We start from the raw sequence: 20,280 nt of genomic DNA on the forward strand, positions 1-20,280 counted from the left end.
CTTGATTATTTCCTTCCTTCTACTCTCTCTGGGCTTTGTTTGTTGTTTCTCTAGTTCTTGTAGATGTAAAGTTAGGTTCTTTATCTGAAATTCTCCTATCCTTTTTTGTTAGACCTGTATTGCTAGAACTTTCCTCTCAGGACTGCCTTCTCTGTGTCCCACAGGTTCTGGGCTGTTGTTCATTTGTTTCCAGAAACTTTTTGATTTCTTCCTTGATCTCATTGTTAACTCATTCATTGTTTAATAACATGTTATTCAATCTCAATAAATTTGAATAGTGTTGGTTTTTATTTTCCATTTAGGTTGGTTTCTAGTTTCAAGCCGTTGTGATCTGCAAAGATGCTTTGTATAATTTCAATTTTCTTGAATTTGTTGAGGCTTGTCTTGTGTCCTACCACATGGTCTATCTTTTAACATGTTCCATGAGCATCTGAAAAATATATATATTTTGCTTCTTTGGGGTGAAATATTCTCTATATATCATTAAGTCCATTTTATGTAGAATGTTGTTCAATACCACAATATCCTTGTTTTTTTTTCCTTGGCAGATCTGTCCATTGTTGACAATGGGGTGTTAAAATACCCTACTATGAATGTGCTGCTATTGATATCCTTCTTGAAGTCCTCCTGATATATCTGGGTGCTCCTATGTTCAGTGCATATATGTTTACAAGGGTTATATCTTTTTGGTGGATTGTTTCTTTAAGTATAATGAAATGTCCTTTGTCTCTTGTATGGCCTTTGTTGTGAAATCTATTTTGTCTGACATAAGCATTGCTACACTAGTGTTTTTTTTTTTATGTCTGTTTTCTTGAAATATTTTTTTCAATCCTTTCACTTTCAGTCTGTGTAGATCGTTTCTTTTGAGGTGGGTCTCTTGTAGACAGTATATATGTGGGTCATGTTTACTTATCCATTTAGCTACCCTATGTATTTTCATTGGTGCATTCAATTCATTTATGTTTAAGGTTATTATTGATAGGTACTTTTTCATTGTGAATTTCCCCCTTTGTACCTGCATTCCTCTCTGTCTCTCTTTGTTTCTTCATTTTCTTAAAGCATTCCCTTTAGCATGTCTTGCAATGCTTGTTTGGTGGAGATGTATTCTTATGGTCTTTTGTCTGAGAAACTCTGTATTTTACCTTTCTTTTTGAATGAGAGCCTTGCTGGGTAGAATAGTCTTGGTTATAGGTTTTTTTCTTTTCATTGTTTGGAATATTTTTTGCCATTACCTTCTGGCTTGCAGTGTGTCTGTTGAGAAATAAGCTATAGCCTTATCGGAGCTCCCGTGTATGTTTCTCTCTTGCTGCTTTTAGGGTTCTCTCTTTGTCTTTCAATGTTGCCATTTTAATTATGAGGTGTCTTGGAGTGGGCCTTTTTGGGTTCACCTTGATTGGGACCCTCTGTGCTTCCCGGACTTGCATGACCTTCTCTCACCAAGTAGGGAAGTTTTCTGTTCATTTTTTTTCAAATAGGTTTTCTACCCCTTCCTCCTCTTCTTCTCCTTCTGGTATCTCTATTTTACAGATATTTTTATGTTTCATGAATCCTGTAGCTCTCTTAAAACCTCTTCATTCTTCTCAGTCTTTTTTTATTTGTTTCCTGTCTGGGAATTTTTTCTACAGTGTCCTCCAGCTCACTGATCCGATCCCCTGCTTCATGTAGCCTGCTTTAGATTCCTTCTAGTGTGTTCTTCAATTCAGTAATTGTATTTTTCATTTCCTCCTGGCTGTTATTGATAGTTTCTATGTCTTTTTAAATGCTGGTGTCATTAGCAGTAAGTCCCTGTAGCTTCTCTAGAATTATTCATAGTTTCTCTTGAATTCTTTATTGTTCTCTCTGACTTCACTGACCTCATTGAGCTTCCTCATAACTATTATTTTGAATTCCATGTCTGATTGTTTGCTTGCTTCTATTTTATTTAGCACTCTTTCTGGGGATTTCTCCTTTCTTTTCAATGTTGGGTTGTTTCTTTGTTCTCCCTATTTTAGGTGACTTCTTTTTGTTTTTCTTCTTGGATTGATCTCTTTGACTTCCTGTCTTCATGGTGTGACCTTCTGTGGGAGAAGACCTGTGGGATTTAATGGTGCATTCTCCTTGGTCTCTTGAACTTGATGTTCTGCTCTGCACTTTATGCCATTTATCTGGGCTGTCTGTTTGTACTTGGATTTTGATTGTTGTTGTGTTTTTCTTTGGTGGGTCCTTCTCTCTGGTTAGCTGACTGAGAGTCTCTCCCAGATGTAATTTCTTTTGTTCACTTTGCATTAGTTCATTCATGCTGCTGCGGATCATTTCATGATTGTAGATTTCCATCACATGAAGACACCACAATTGATTTTCTGCAGCATTATTGAGGGACATTTTGGTTATTTTTGTTATTATCAACAATAATGCCATGAACATTTTTGTAGATGCCTTCTGGAGCCCATTTGTAAGTGTTCCCCCAGGAACAGGGAAATGGGTCACTTTATCAGTTAATACCAAACATATTTACAATTATGCTGGTAGTGATGAGAATTTCCATTTATTTTTATTCTCTCCAATACTTGGGATTATCAGACTTTATATTTTTGTCAGTCTGGTATGTGTTAAATTGTATCTCATGGTATCTCAGCACATTCTGTTGACAATATACCACCCCCTAGGTATATTCTATCCATTGTCTTCTGGATCCTCTTGCTACTATCAGCTCTTATAGATTGGCTGTTTTATTCCCCAGAATGCTATTCAAGCCTTTTCTTTCTCTCTATTGCTTTACAGAGTCACTATCCTATATCCAAGTGTAAGGGCCATTAAACAAACAAAAAAAAAACTTATACTGGAAGCTCATTGAGCTTCTTGGATCTGACCATTGTTATCATTCAGCAATTCTGGAAAATTCTCAGCAACCACCTCTTAAAAACCTGTACTCTTCTGCATCCTCCTTTATTTCCTCTCAAACTCAAATTAGACACATATTAGATCTCACATGAGCATTCACAACTTTTAATTACCTTTTGTTTTTCTTGTTTGTTTCTCTGGATTGTCTTTTGGGTAATTTATTTCTCTTTCCCAGCCTTCTCCTTGTTCTCTTTCCACTGAATATAATCTGATGTTTAGCTGTTCATGGGCTTTCTTTTGAGTGAAACTTTTTTATTTCTAGAAGTTCTTTTGCTTTCTTTTCCAAAGCTGTGCAATGTTACTCATAGTGTCTTGTTCCCTGATGATATTTTAGGGCTTCTTTAAAAAAATTTATTGAAAACATACTTATTACAGCACAATTGCCAGCAATGGGTATTCCCATCAACATTTTTACAATTAAAAAATTATATATTGAGACAACTTAAGAATAAAGGCAGCCTTTTCAACATTAGAAAAAATGTTAAAAAGTTAATGTTAACATGCTAGCCAACTTTGCATTTCATAGTTCTTTCACCCAGAAGAGTATCACATGTGAACTATTTTGTTGTATCTTGTTGAATTTTGACCAAAAAGTTAGATTTTTTGTGGCCAGTAGGCTAGAAATACCATGGCTTCTTATAGAACAGAAAGGGACTTTCAGAATTACAACTTCATGGGACTATCTAAGGATCACATTGTTTGAAGTATTTAGGGCAAAACTGTTTACAGAACCTCTTAAAATTATTTTTTACTCTCTTAAATCAGATAGACTGCACACACACACACAAACTCACAGAACATTTTATTTTTTAATAACTTTATTTATTTTTAAGAGAGGGAAGAAAGGGAGAAAGGGAAAGAAATATAAATGTGAGAGAGAAACATCAATTGATTGCCTCTCATACACACCCTGACTGGGGACGGAATCTACAACCCAAGTGACCTTTCACTTTGCAGGATGATGCCCAACTCATTGAGCTGCACTGGTCAGGGCCTTACAGAACATTTTAAAGAATGCCTTCCATCTCTAAAATACTATTTTGTCAAATTAAACGGAGACTTACCTTGGGCCAGATATGAAAATCAATAACAATAACATGGAATGATTATATAGTCTTTACCACATGTCAAGCGCCTTTCTATATGCTTCACACTCACTGACTCATGTCCTCCTGACAACAACTCTGTGAGATAGGTAATATTATTAATCTTACTTTATAGATGAGGAAACTGAGGCACTGAGGAGCTAAGCAATGTGTCCAATGTCACTCAGGAAATAACAGAAAATCCAGGATTAGAATCATGGCAATGGTGTTCCAGCATTTGTGTTCTTTTCTGTGATGATATACTCTTCTATATTTTAACCTCCTTGTATGCTTCTGAGCTTTGTAAGGTGTGTGAATAAGCATATTTAAAGTGTCAGTGATATGCTAGAAGGCAGTCGTACCTAGGAATTCGTAAAGCTAAGTTATTCAAGAGGTTGTTGCCACAGAATAGACAAAAAATTAGCTTGAACTGCATGAAATTACTAAGTGTTAACCATTTTTAGAATAAGAAGATAGTAAATGTAGGTCAAAAAATGGTTGACTTTTCGTAATTTTATGTAGTGCAATCAAATACAAAATTTACACCCACATGGTCTCTACAACTTAAAGGAGTGTTTATGCCACTCTTCTCTTTGCTCCCTAGTCTTGTGTGGTGGGAGCAGATCTTACTATGACTTCCCTGCCCCACCATGTTTGCAGAGGCTGGAGTGGAGGCCATACTGATAGGAACTGCCCCAAGTGGTGCACAGCTGGGAGGTAACAGCACTCAACTTTAATCAAGGTTTCTGGGGAATGAATCTTCTGCTCTGTTCCTCTTGTCACCCTGTTTCTGGTGCCTGGCCAGCAGTTACTAATCAAGGGCCAATATGTGGGGGTTTTAGTCATTTCCTTTATAAGGACATGCTGAGTTCATCAAACAGAACTCCTTAGGCAAGAGAGCAAAGAACTCTAAAAGGGAAGGTGCTGACTGGCTAAAACAAGAGCAACAATGACTTATCATCTACTATCTGTTTGTTGTTTTTTAAGTAATTTATTAAACTGAACTTCACATAACATGGAAGTAACCACTTTAAAACAAACAATTTGGTTTAGTGCACACAGTGTTGTGCTGTCACCACCTTTATATAGTTCCAAAACATTTTCAACTCCCCAAAGTAACCCCATACTCTTTAAGCAGTCACTTCCCATCCTTTCTTTCTCAGCTTCTGGCAAACAACAACCTGTGTTGTTTATGGATTTATTTAGTCTGAACATTTCATATAGATGGAATCACACAACTGTGACCTGTGTGTCTGGCTTCTTCCACTTAGCATATTTTCCAAGTTCTTCCAGTCAGCGTAATATTTGTAATACGTATCAGACTTCATTCCTTTTTATGACAGAATAATATAACATTTTTACTGTTTATTTACTCATCCACTCATGGACATTTGGACTGTTTCTACCTTTTGGCTATTGTGAGTAGCGCTGCTCTAAAAATGTATGTACCTGTATCTGTTTTTAATTCTTTTGGGGTATATACACAGATGTAAAATTGAAGTGGCATATGGTAACTCTATGTTTAAATTTTTTAATGTGTTTTATTGATTATGCTGTTACAGTTGTCCCAATTTCTTTTCCCTCTGTTCCCCTCCACCGAGTGACCCCCTTCTCTCCAGTTGTCTCCCCTTTTAGTCCATGTCCATTTGTTGTGCATATAGTTCTTCTCAACTTCTTCCTGTCTATCCATTCCCTCCTACTACGCTTCTTAATTCCTGTACCATCTCCCTCCCTTTCCCCCTTCCCCCTCCCTGTTGACCTCCCCCCAATATGTTCCCCATACCTATAGTTCTTTTTCCACTCTCGTTGCCTACTTAGTTTTCCTTTGTTTGAATTCCCTAGCTTCTGTTGTTGGTTCTTGCGATGCAGGTTTCATTTTAATGTTCATAATTTTGATCTTCCTTCTTCTAAACCAGTCCCTTTAACATCTCATATAATAGTGGTTTGGATTTGATGAACTCCTTCAGTTTTACTTTGTCCTGGAAGCACATTCTCTGCCCTTCTATTCTGAATGACAGTTTCACTGGATAGAGTATTCATGGCTGTAGGTTTTTGATTTTCATTATTTTGAGTATTTCTTGCCAATCTCTTCTTGCCTGCAGGGTTTCTTTTGAGAAATAAGCTGATAGTCTAATTGGAACCCCTTGGTTCATGATTCTTTTCATCTCTCTTGCTGCTTTTAAGATTCTCTCTTTATCTTTAATTTTTGATAATTTGATTATAATGTGTTATGTTTAAATTTTTGAGAAGCTTCCAGTTTTTCAAAGTAGCTGCCTCATCTTACAATCCCACTAGCAGTGTTTGAGGATACTGGGTTCTCCACATTTTTGCCAATGCTTGTTATTGTCCATATTTTTTTATAGCCATCCTAGTGTGTATGGAGTGGTACCTCATTGTAGTTTTAATTTATACTTCCTTAATAGTTAATAATATTGAACATCTTTTCATGTGCTTAGTGGTCATTTGTATATCTTTTTGAAGAAATGTCTACTCGGGTACTCTCCCCATTTTTAAACTTGGTTCCTTTTTTATTTTTGAGTTGTAAGAGTTCTTCATAAGTTCTAGATATGTCTCTTATTAGATATATAACTTGCAAGTGAATCATGCCATTCTGGTGAGTGTCTTTTCACTTTCTTGATGCTTTCTTTTGAAATAGAAGTTTTTTTTTAATGAAATTTAACTTAACTAGTTTTTGTTTTGTTTTGTCACTTGCGCTTTTGGTGTTGTATTTAGGAAATCATTTTCTAACCCAAAGACATAAAGATTTATGCCTATATTTCCTTCCATTATTTATTCTTTTACAATTTTACCTTTTATGTTTAAGTTTATGATTCATTTTGAGTTAATTTGTGTATATGGTGTGAGGTAAGGGTCTAATTTTATTCTTTTAAAAAATTAATAAAAATTATATATGTTTAAGGTGTACAACCTGATGATTTGACATATGTATCGTCGTCGGCAGCCGTCTGTCTCGCGAGACGATGGTGTAGCTTCTTAAGAGTCTATCTGCACCGCCGAGAATGGCTGTGCAGTCTGACTCGGGAGTGACACGGTATCTGTCTCCTCCCGTGTTGAATCGACATCTTGCGATGACGCTGGAAGTGTCCTCTCCAGTGAAGCTGAAGCTACAGAGCCTGGGCAGGGTGATATGGAGGGTCTGCTGTTGCCCATGCAGCAGACCCCCCCCTCTTCGCAGCTGAAGGGTCCAAGGGAAAGATGGAGTCAATACAGCTTGGTTTCAGGTGCGCTGCAGGAGTTGCCGGTGTTGACTACAACGTCAAACCGCCTTAGGGACTCCGGCTCCGGATTTTCTGTCGGGGTTTACTCCCTTAGCCTTTCCCCTGAAAAGGTATGCCGCAAGGCAGCAGAGGTTTTTTGGAGTCAGAGTTTTCCTTCTCTGATGTGCCCTGACTGGAAGATCGAACCAGCGACACTTAGCTCGCAGGCCGACGCTCCTGACATATGTATACATAGCAATAATCCCCAGAGCCAATATAATTAATCTATTATTTCCTCACATACTTACCATTCATGATTATCTGTTTTGATCTTTATGTTCTACCCTTAAGCTACAAATATTTTGAGAGCAAGGATTTTTTTCTATTTGCTTACCACTGTTTCCTCAAATTCTTATACCATTACTTATATACTCACAGAATAAATGGAGCAATAAATGATACCTGGTACAAATAATTTCACCCTGACAATCAGCTTATAGTCTATAAAATAGTAGGTCTAGACTGTATGAATCTATGTGAGCCCTCAAGTCTTATTCATCAATTAAATAAGTTTTTCTCTACTGGGATATTTAGTTATATGATCATGTATCTTTTACTAACTTGTCTAAGATTGGACAACTATCTCATTTTGGCTTGAGAACTCTCTGAAAAAGCCTACTGTTTTTCAGGCACATGGTACCTTTGAATCATTCCGTTTTATGCCAGAGCCAAGAATAATAATCAATAATAATAATTTCTCATAGTTGAAGAATTTTAAAACACCATAAATGATCATACCTTTTGGTCACCCTGCAGATATATCATTTTTAAATTGGCAGCCTCAGAAATAATGGTGCAGCTTCCTTTGAAAAACCCAGAAGTATCCACATGGAAAACTTTTTTCTCTTCATTTTGTCCTTGTAAAATAGGAAAAGGATGAGTAATTGTGTGAATTGGGCTATTCTTGTATGTTTCAGCTATGTAATTTTAGTTTTCCTGTGGTTATGGTCATTATAATGGGCTGTGGGAATTCTCAATGAGTACAATTTCCATTGCCTTAAAGTGTAATTTTATTTGTTTCAATTGAGCCAGTTCTTAATACATTTCCCATGAAGAATAGTACTGATTTGGAAATATTTGGGCATGAAATATTGTCTGATTTTTAGAAGAGTTGCTAAACCTTAATGAAGACAATTTATCAAAAATCTACATATTAAAATGTTAAACAACTAAAATGTGCAATGTGACTGCAATGCTTTCTATCATAAACATTAAACAACATTATTTTGGCAGGTCTAGATAATGTAATAAAATAAGAATAACAAAATAAGTTATACCAATGTTAGAATAGAAGAATCAAAATTATCAATTTGTAGTTGCTAGGACTGCAGGCTTGGAAAATACAACAGACCAAATTAATGGACATGGACAGCAGAGTGATGATTGGAAGGCAGGGGGTATAAAGGGAATAAATGGTAATAAAAAATACAATAAAAATAAAGAAAGAAAAATAAAAAAGAACTATGAAAGATTATTTTGTAAAAAAAAAAATAAGTAAAAGGCAATAGCTTTAGAAATTATACCAATAAAGAGAAAGTAAATGAGAAGTACTTTACTTATAGCAAAAACAAAAGCTCTGAAATCAATGGAAATGAACTCAAGAAGATATGTTTACAACATAAAAACTATTATACAGACCTTATAGGAAGATGCAGAATGAGATGAACTGCAGGGATGTGCAGTCCTACAATGTTTCTGTGGGTCTCCTGCTTCTGCCTTCTTGTGTGGGCTTCCTCCCTATAGGCAGTCAGGTGCTGTCACACACCCAGGCCTCTTCCCATTCAGAGGGAGAAGAGAGACAGTAAATTCTGGATGCTTATCCAAAGTCCCAGCACAATTCTCCCCACATCCTTTTGGCCTGAATTTGGTCACATGATCATTCTGAACCAATCTCTGGGAAGAGCTATAGGGTTAGAGAAGTTAGGGTGACCCTGGAGGAAACTGTGATCAACTTCCCATGAAGATCAATGCCTGAACAAGTTTGGAATTTTATTGGTAAGGAGGAAGTGAAAAGAGGTGATGGCTGGGTAAAAAAACAGTCATTAATTTGGGAGAAAACAGAGACAGATCCATACCTTGTATCATATAAATAAATCTCAGGTGGTTTAAGTAGCTAATTATAAAATAAACCCATAAAAATGTTAATATAAGAAAATGGAGAAGAATATGTGTCCAACAGTGGAGTGAGGAAGACCCTTCCAAGGAACGAAGAAACCTCAAAAGGCAGAAATGCAAATGGTGACAGATTCACTACAAAAGTTAAACATTTCTTATACAACAAAGGATTCTAAAGAGTTAAATAACAAACGATGAACAAATATGATGGTAAAACATTTGCGATATATGTAGACAAAAATTTTATAGTTCTTACATACAAAGAATTTCTACAGAAAAGGAAAACAACAAAGATCCAACTGGAAAAATATCAAAGAATATGAACAGGCAAGAGAAAATCCAAAAACTGGGAAAACATTAAAATTCTCAACTTCATTAGTAGCAGGAAAACTGAAATTAAATCAACATCTAACTTCCTATCAAATTCTAACAATTTAGGAAAAAGGTGTTAGAGAAACTAGTGCTCTGTTATTTTACTGATGGGAGTATGAATTGTTGCAACTTTTAGGGGGAAATAATCTGACAGTGTGTATTAACTCCACGATGTAGAAATCCCACTTTTAACAACATAACTTACAAAAATAAAGAACCAATATATAAAATATATTTCCAAGTATTTTCTTGAATACCCATCACTGCTGAAACAACAATGCAACACACCTGCTGTGAGCTAGAACCTCACTATAGGAGTGTGTTAGACCTTACTATGGAAGGCAGTAGAGGTGGCACAATTGTGGAATGTCTCCAAATCTCTCAACAAAGCCATACAAAGCAACTGAGAGAAAAAATATCACTGTGTATGGACAGCATCCACAACAAAACTAAGTGATGTATTGTCCTCCAAACCACAGGTGGGGTCACAACAAGGCCACTGTGCAGGAAGGAAGCAGAGGAGGGAAGACAGGGTGCTCTGGATCCAGATGACCTAAAATAAACACGCAGATACTCATGGCAGACTCCCAGGCAATCAGACAGCTTCACAGGTATCAGATCACAGATGAGTGCAAGGGAACTGGAACAGCTAATCAAGGTAATATGGATTTGGGGGTCCTATGAACTCTTGAAACCAGCCAGCTCATACTTCTCTCCCAAGAAAATCTCCACAAGAGGAGGCTTCTGCCATTTAGGTCTAGTACCTCTTCCATCAATGTTCAATAAGGGAAATTGACCTGCACTTTTCTTTTTACAGTGACTTTGATTTTGGTAGCAAGGTCATTCAGGCTTCATAAAACCTCATAAAGGTAGAGGTTTTCACTGTTTTGTTTTCTGGAGGAGTTTTTGTGAGATTGGCATTAGTTTTTCACTGGTTAGCCATCAGGGCTTGGAGTTTTCTTTAAGGGAAGGTTTTAAATTGTAGTTTTAATTTCTTTCATAGTCATATTATCATCCATGTTTATTACTTCTTCTGAAATCAGCTTTAGTAGGTTTCATTTATCTACACATTTCTCTGTCTTTTAAAAATTTAAATGTATTTTGAGATACAAGATGGCGGAGGAGTAAGTGGAAGCTACACTAACATCCTTCCAGGACCAGTCCGGATTTACAACTTAATTTTGGAGAAATCATCTGGAATAACCACCCGAACACTAGCTGGAGAGAAGTCTTATAACCACGGAGAGACAGAAAAGGCTGCTACATCACAACGTGACTGGTAGGGAGTGCGGAGACGCGCACGGGTTGGCTGGGCTCCCACGGGTGGCAGCTGAAGGGACTGAGAAACAGCTCAGCAGCCGGGGATTCCCCCTGAGAAGGGCAGGGTCTAAACCCCCAGCTGGGTTTCCCAGCCTACAGCAACAGAGTGGAAAGTAAAATAGTATCCAGCTGTGAAAAGCGAAAAGCCACAGAGTTTCTTGCTAGCTGAAGAGAAACAGCAGGAGAAAAAGAGCTCTTAAGTGGATCACATATGAAAATATTTTGGCTCCCACTTACCCTGTGCTGAAGCAGAGGGAAGGCAGAGAGGACTGGAGACACTTGGGGAGAGTTTGGCGTGGTGGCTTTGAGGGGAGAACTAGGGGGGCAACCAACCAGGTTCCAGTGCTGACTCATCCCCACACCGCAGGCAGACAATTCCCCTCCAAGTAACATCAGCCGAAGGGGAAGCAAAAGCCCTGCCTACAGGAATTAAGCTGCCACACCCACGGTCCTTAAGCCTGACGGCTAATCACAGACTGAATAGATTAACAACTAAAGAAGACAGACAAAGGCAGTAGATCCCTGGAAGTCTCCAACAGGCTGCCCAGGGCCAGACTGGTAGATAATCTGACAGGCACCAGGGGCAGATCCAGGAAGTGCAGATCATTCTAAGAAGCACCAACAAACAATCCCCCATCAAAAGGAAAGGTAGAATCCCCAGAAAGAGTGCTAAATGAAATAGAGGAGAGCAAACTGTTAGATATGAAATTCAAAACATGGATTATGGAGAAGTTCAATGAGCTCAGCAGAAACTACAAAGAACTCCAAAAAAACTACAAGGAACTTACTGAGAATTACACCAGCAGAAAAATGACATAGAAGCTATCAATAAGAGCCAGGAGGAAATGAAGAATACAATCTCTGAATTGAAGAACACAGTAGAAGAAATTAAAAGCAGGTTAGAGGAAAAAGAAGATTGTATCAGCGAGCTGGAGGACAATGTAGACAAAAACTCACAAACAGTTCAACAAAATAAAAAAAAGACCTGAAGATGTTCTAAGACAGCTGCAGGACAACATGAAATGTCATAATATCCATATCATAGGAATTCCAGAAGGAGAAGAAGAAGAGCAAGGGATAGAAAACCTCTTTGAAAAACTGACAGAAAACTTCCTTCACATGAGGAGAGAAAGAGTCATGCAAATCCAGGAAGCACAGAGGGTCCCAATGAAGATGAACCCCAACAGGCCCACTTCAAGACACATCATAATTAAAATGCCAACATTCAAAGACAAAGAGAGAATCCTAAAAGCAGCAAGAGAGAAACAACTAATAACATACAAGGGAGCTCCAATAAGGCTATCATCAGATTTCTCAGCAGAAACACTACAAGCTAGAAGGGAATGGCAAAAAATATTCCAAGCAATGAAAAACAAAGGCCTACAACCAAGAATACTCTATCCAGCAAGACTCTCATTCAAAATGAAAGGTGAAATAAGGAGTTTCCAAGACAAAAGAAGGCTAAAAATATACATCTCCACCAAACCAGCATTGCAAGAGATGCTAAAGGGTCTGCTTTAAGAAGATGAAGAAACAGAGAGAGACAGAGAGGAACACGAGTACAAAGGGTGAAAATGACAATGAATAAGTACTTATCGGTAATAACCTTAAATGTAAATGGATTAAATGCTCCAATCAAAAGACACAGGGTAGCTGAATGGATTAGAAAGAATGACCCACATATATGCTGTCTACAAGAGACCCACCTTAGAAAAAAAGATCTACACAGACTAAAAATGAAGGGATGGAAAAAAGTATTTCAAGCAAATGAACATGAAAAAAAAAAAGCTGAAGTAGCAATACTTATATCAGACAAAACATATTTCACAGCAAAGTCCATAAAAAGACACAAAGAAGGACATTTCATAATACTTAAGGGAAAAATCCATAAGAAGATATAACCCTTATAAATATATATGCACCCAACTTAGGAGCAACAAATATGTAAGAAAAATTTTTGAAAGACTCCAAGAAAGATATAGAGAGGAACACACTCATAATAGGGAACTTTAACACCCCATTGTCAACAATGAACAGATTTTCGAAGCAAAGAAACACCAAAGATATTGAGGCACTGAACAACACTCTAGATCAAATGGACTTAGTCGATATTTTTAGAACTTTTCACCCCAAAGAAGCAAAATATACATTCTTCTAAAGGGCACATGGAACATTATCAAAGATAGACCACATAGTAGAACACAAAACAAGCCTCAACAAATTCAAGAGAATTGAAATTATATCAAGCGTCTTCTCAGTTCACAATGGCTTAAAATTGGAAATCAACCTCAAGAAAAAAACTCATAAACATTCAAACTCATGGAGAATGAATAACATGCTATTAAATAATGAATGGGTTAACAATGACATCAAGGAAGAAATCAAAAAGTTCCTGGAAACCAATGATAATGAACACACAAAAACCCAAAACCTATGGGATACAGCGAAAGCAGTCCTGAGAGGAAAGTTCATAGCAATACAAGCTTACCTAAAAAAGCTAGAAGAATCTCTAATAAAAAATTTAACCCTACAGCTACAAGAACTAGAGGAAGAACAGCAAGCAAAGCCCAGATCAAGTAGAAGAAAGGAAATCATCGAGATCAGAGCACAATTAAATGACATAGAGACTAAACTAACAATTCAAAAGATCAACATAAGGGGACGGCGGAGACTCTGGCAGGATCCGGCGACTCGGGTTCTGGTACGGCCGCTGTTGGTCCGGGCGCCTTGGAGGCCGGGACTCGGCGGCTCAGCGAACTGCGGGTGATCGACCTGCGGGCGGAGCTGAAGAAGTGGAATCTGGACACGGGCGGCAACAAGAGCGTCTTGATGGAGCGACTCAAGAAGGCAGTTAAAGAAGAAGGGCAGGATCCTGATGAAATTGGCATCACGTTGGAAGCCACCAGCAAGAAGATAGCAAAGAGATGTGTTAAAGGACAGAAGACAGAGGAAGAAGGCACAGAAGACAATGGCCTAGAAGAGGATTCCAGAGATGGGCAGGAGGATGTGGAAGCAAGTTTGGAGAGCTTGCAGAATCTTGACATGATGGACATTAGTGTATTAGAAGAAGCTGGAGTCGAGAATAGCAGTGCCCCAGACTTTGGGGAAGATGGTGCGGACAGCATCCTTGATTCCCTTTGTGATAGCAAAGAGTATGTGGCCGCACAGCTGAAAGAGCTCCCAGCTCATCTCACAGAACATGCTGTAGATGGGGAAGGCTTTGAGAGCACTTTGGATGCTTCATCGTTGGACTTCAAAGTACCTTCAGATATTGAAGAACCACTATTGGAGCCAGAAAATGAGAAAATACTCGACATTTTCATTTTGGGGGGAAACTTGTAAATCTGAGCCAGTAAAAGAAGAAGGTTCCGAGCTGGAGCAGCCATTTGCACAGGATACAAGTAGCGTGGGGTCAGACAGAAGGCTTGCGGAGGAAGGCCTTTTTGGCAGCGGCCTTCCGAAGGAGGGTGATTTAGATTTGGCCAGCGAGTCAACAGCACAAGCTCAGTGGAGCAAGGCAGACACCCTGTTAGCGGTAGTGAAAAGGGAGCCCGTGGAGCAAACAGGCGGTGACGAGAGGACGGACTGTGAGCCTGTAGGGCTAGAGGAGCCAGTTGAGCAGAGTAGTAAAGCCTCAGAGTGTGCAGAAGCCTCTAGCGAGGAGGTCACGGAAGCACCCCGGGAAGCCTCAAGCCCAGACCCCAGAGATTGCAAAGAAGACGTGAAGAAGTTTGCTTTTGAAGCTTGTAATGAAGTCCCTCCGGCCCCTAAAGAGTCCTCAGCCAGTGAGGGCGCTGATCAGAAAATGAGTTCTTTTAAGGAAGAAAAAGATATAAAGCCAATCATTAAAGATGAAAAAGGTCGCATCTGCAGCAGTTCTGGTAGGAATTTAAAAAAAAAAAAAAAAAAGATCAACATAAGTAGGAGCTGGTTCTGTGAAAATATAAATAAAATTCACAAGCCTTTAACCAGGCTCATCAAGAAAAAAAGAGAGAGGACCCAAATAAATAAAATCAGAAATGAAAGAGGAGAAATCACAACTGATACCGCAGAAATACAAGAATTGTAAGAAATTAGTACGAAAACTGTATGGCAAGAAATTTGACAACCTAGATGAAATGGAAAAATTTCTGGAACCATATAGTCTTCCAAAACAAAGTCAAGAAGAAGCAGAAAGCATGAATAGACAAATAACAACTAGTGAAATTGAGCAGTAATCAAAAAACTCCCGACACACAAAAGCCCTGGACTGGATAGCTTCACAGGTGAATTATGCAAAACATTTAGGAAAGAACTAACTCCGATCCTCCTCAGACTATTCCAAAAGATCCAAGAAGAGGGAAGATTCCCAAACTCATTCTATGAAGCCAGTATTACCCTAATTCCTAAACCAGGTCAAGACACAACAAAGAAAGAAAACTACCAGCCAATATCACTGATGAACATAGATGCTCAAATCATCAATAAAATATTGGCAAACAGGATCCAGCAACACATTAGAAAGATCATACACCACGATCAAGTGGGATTCATCCCAGGGATGCAAGGATGGTTTAATATTTGCAAATCAATAAATGTAATACACCACATAAAATGAAAGACAAAAAACACATGATCATATCAATAGATGCAAAAAGCATTTGATAAAGTACAACACCCATTTATGATGAAAACTCTCAGCAAAATGGGAGTAGGAGGAGCATACCTCAACATAATAAAGGCCGTATATGAGAAACCTGAAGCCAACATCATACTCAATGGGTAAAAATTAAGAGCATTCCCCCTGAGGTCAAGAACAAGACAAGGATGTGCACTCTCTCCACTCCTATTCAACATAGTCTTGGAAGTTCTAGCCACAGCAATCAGACAAGAAAGAGAAATAAAAGGCATCCAAATTGGAAAAGAGGGAGTAAAACTGTCATTATTTGCAGATGACATGATAGTGTACATAGGAAACTCTATAGACTCCACAAAAAAACTACTCAAACTAATAAGTGAATTCAGCCAAATAGCGGGGTACAAAGTCAATATTCAGAATTCGAAGGCATGTCTGTACACCAACAATAAAATTTCAGAGATAGAAACTGAAAGAAAAATTCCATTTACCATAGCAACAAGAAAAATAAAGTACCTAGGAATAAACTTAACCAAGGAGGTAAAAAACCTGTACTCAGAAAACTACATAACACTGAAGAGAGAAATCAAGGAACATACAAATAAATGGAAGCATATACCATGCTCATGGATGGGAAGAAGCAACATCATTAAAATGTCCATACTACCCAAAGCAATTTATAGATTCAATGCAATCCCTATTAAAATACCAATGACATTTTTCACAGACCTAGAACAAATACTTCAAAAATTTATATGGAACCAAAAAAGAGCCCGAATAGCCACAGCAATTTTGAGGAAGATGAACACAGTAGGAGGAATTACAATACTTGATATCAAACTATACTACAAGTCCACGGTGATCAAAACAGTCGGATACTGGCATAAGAACAGACATATAGATCAATGGAACAGAATAGAGAGCCCAGAAATAAATCCAGGACTATACAGTCAACTAATATTTGACAAAGGGGGAAGGAACATCAAATGGAGTGAAAAGAGACTCTTCAACAAATGGTGTTGGGAAAACTGGACAGGGACATGCCAAAAGATGAAACTAGACCACCAACATACACCATACACCAGAATAAATTCAAAATGGATCAAAGACTTAAATGTAAGCTGTGACACCATAAAAGTCCTAGAGGAAAACATAGGCAGAAATATTTCAGATATCCCACGTAGCAACATTTTCACTGATATATCTCCTAAGGCAAGGGAAATAAAGAAAAGGATAAACAAATGGGACTAAATCAAACTAAAAAGTTTCTGCTCAGCAAAAGAAAACATCAGGAAGATGAAAAGGAAACCAACGATATGGGAAAATTTATTTGCCAATGATATCTCAGACAAGGGATTGATCTCCAAAATATATAAAGAACTCACACAACTCAACACCAAGAAAACAGAAAACCCAATTAGAAAATGGTCAAAGGATCTGAACAAACAGTTTTCCAAAGAGGACATACAGACAGTCCATAGACATATGAAAGAATGCTCAACATCACTAACCATCAGAGAGATGTAAATAAAAACCACCATGAGATACCACCTCACACCAGTCAGAATGGCCATCATCAACAAATCAACAAACAACTTGTGCTGGAGAGGATGCGGAGAAATGGGAACCCTGGTGCATTGCTGGTGGGAATGCAGACTGGTGCAGCCACTATGGAAAAGAGTTTGGAATTTCCTCAGAAAACTAAAAATGGAACTGCCTTTTGAACCAGCAATTCCATTGCTAGGATTATATCCGAAAAATCCTGAAACACCAATTCAAAAGAACCTATATACTCCAATGTTCATAGCAGCACTATTTACAATAGCCAAGTTCTGGAAACAACCTAAATGCCCATCTGTAGATGAGTGGATCAAAAAACTGTGGTACATTTACACAATGGAGTACTATGTAGCAGAAAGAGAGAAGGAACTTCTACCATTTGCAACAACATGAATGGAACTAGAGAGAACTATGCTTAGCGAAATAACCCAGGCAACGAAAGGAAAATACCTTATGCTGTCACCTATTACAAGAAACTAATGAACAAAACAAACAAATGAGCAAAATTGAACCACAGGTATGTAAACAATTAGTAGACTAACAGTAACAAGGGTGATGCGGGAGGGAGAGAAAGGGGTAAGAAGGGGCAGGGTCTAGTCAAAGAACATGTATAAATGACCCACGGACATGGCAACTGAGTGGGGACTGAATGTGGGGGAAGGGAGGGACAGGGTGTAGGGAAGGAAGAGGGGGAAAAAAGTGGGACAACTGTAATGGAAAAACAAACAAAAAATTTTTAGTGGGGGAAAAATGAAAATATGAAGAATGGAAATGCCAGTTCAGTGAATATTAGAAAGACAAGGATTTTCCTTCACGTTGTATATTTTTCTCCCTATCTGATCCCTCCAGAGTTTGGCATTCTAAAGAAGTAAGTAATGACATAAGTTTCTTTGCATAAAACTAAGAAGACCAGTTGTTAATAGAGGTTGTTTTTTTTTTTTTGACCAAGTCTTTGACTGGAATGTCATGCCTAAAGGAGACATGCTTGGGCTCAGGTTGTTACCAAAAAGCCCTGAGGAGCTGGGAATGACTTTCAAAGGTAATAAAAGCCGCGAGATAAAAGGCCTGGTACCGTGGTTGGTTGTGTGGTCCACAGCAATCTTTCCAGGGAAGGAATGAAGGTTTTTTTCCTGAAAGATGGCTAGAACAGACCTTTAGGCACAATGGAAAACCAGAAGGACTTGGAAAAGACAGGTGTTTACAGGCAAGGCTGAATGCCAGGTATGTGGCTCAGTTTCTGTGCTCTGAAGGGCAGACTGAAGGTCACCCTAAATGTTCCTTGTATAAGTTCCAGCAAAGCAGAACTAAAGATCATAAGTGATCATTTGATGCTCTTGTTGTGTTTATGCAAATGAACAGGATAAATTAAAAATGGACTTACTGCAGTCCCTTTAATGACAAGGAGGGTAATCTGAGGGAGAAAAATCATTATTCAAGGAAAATCACAATGCTCAGTGGTAGACTATAAAGTAGTGCAGCTAATCATCTTTAAAGTTTTTTTTTATTTAAAATATGTTCTCACTTGAAAGTTAAACTATGTGCTATCATCAAAGATATTTAATTTACAGGCAAGAAGAATATCAAATGCCTTGGAACTGGATGTCTTCCCAATAAGATAGTCTTACAGATTTAGAGACTTGTTTGTGGGTTATGTTACATAAATTAACATGTGTTTTCTGTTTTCAAAGGGCATAAGCCTATGATCTCATTACCTGAGTGATTGTCTGTACATATAGGCCTCACTTAATCCTGTCTGCAGCGCTGCCTCCTGAGACTCAATGTTTTGGCTTAACCAAGTGGCTGAGTTGGTGAAGAATGGGGTGGTCTGTGGGCTTCACTTTAAAACTGGTTTCTCTTTTCTATCCTAATGCCTTGGACAGAAAGGGCCCAGAGGTCTGAGAGGGGGTAAACTAAATTATTTCCCTCAGCCCAAACTAAGTATAATGGGCAAAAGCGTTTTGGACAGGTGAGATGTGCCTGGGACACCTTCCTCCAAAGAAGCCCTTTTTTTTCCCCCTAATGTGGGACATTGAAAAATTAATCCCTGCCTTTTGTCATCTAGTAGTTATGGAGTGAATGATGTCTTTTAACCCTTTTGCCAAATCTGTTGCCCCCAGAATACAACAAGGATGCCAGCCTGTTAAACCAAGCACGCCATTGTCCGGGGACAGCCAACTGACCTGGAGTCTGCAGGATCCTTCCTCATGTGTGAAGGCCACCCTCCCCTCCACATCGCCACTCTTATTAGGGATTTCTGGACCCAAGAGTAGGTAGGACGACGACCATGTCCAGCTTGAAGCAGCGAGAGGAGCTTGTGACCTTCGCCCATTGTCCTTTGTAAGATTTTAAAGTGTCTCAATATCTGAGAAGGAGGTATTGTTATTTTTATTATTAAAATAATTAATTGATCATTTATTTATTTAAGAAAAAGAAGAAGAATATATGAAAGGGTGAAGCGAGAGAGTTTGTATGTACAAACCATGGGCATGGATTTTGGGGGAGGATTGCTGGTGGAGGGGAGGTGCTGGGTGGAGGGTAGCAAAGGGGAAAAATTGGAACTATTGTAACAATATAATCAATAAAATATACTTAAAAATAAATAAAAATTTAAATGTATTTTAACTTTATGAGTTCTGCATTGTATTTAATCACCGTATTACAATTTTGTAAGCATCTCCAGGACCTACAGCAATGTTACTTGCGTATTCCTGACTTGATAATTTGTATCTTCTTTTTTACATTGATTAGTCTCATTAGGAGTCTGAATAGTTGGTTCTTTAAAAGAATGAAACTTTAACTTTATCGAGTTCTTGTATCAGATATTTATTTTTATGTTAATTTCTTCTCTTTCCTTCCTCCCACTTTGTCTCCTCCCATTTTTAAAAAATTGGGTGTTCTTATTGAGTTCTTTAAATGGGTATTTAAGTCATTGATGTTTAGTCATATATCTTCTCTAACATATAGATGTTTGAGTGTTGAAATTTCCCTCTATCATTGGTGTGTTGTGCGACTAGGCCTGAGAGTGGAGTGGGTCCTGAACAGGGGAATATAGCAC

The 20,280-nt window shown here is 38.1% G+C and overlaps 1 pseudogene; it reads left to right on the forward strand.

The window, feature by feature from the left end:
* The first annotated feature begins 10,306 nt into the window (after window positions 1-10,306).
* Window positions 10,307-20,277, forward strand: LOC150012719 (scaffold attachment factor B2 pseudogene; annotated as a pseudogene).
* The last annotated feature ends 3 nt before the right edge of the window (window positions 20,278-20,280 follow it).

This window comes from Furipterus horrens, unplaced genomic scaffold, assembly GCF_987537825.1.
Source record: "Furipterus horrens unplaced genomic scaffold, mFurHor1.1.pri manual_scaffold_4, whole genome shotgun sequence".
Lineage (NCBI taxonomy): Eukaryota > Metazoa > Chordata > Mammalia > Chiroptera > Furipteridae > Furipterus > Furipterus horrens.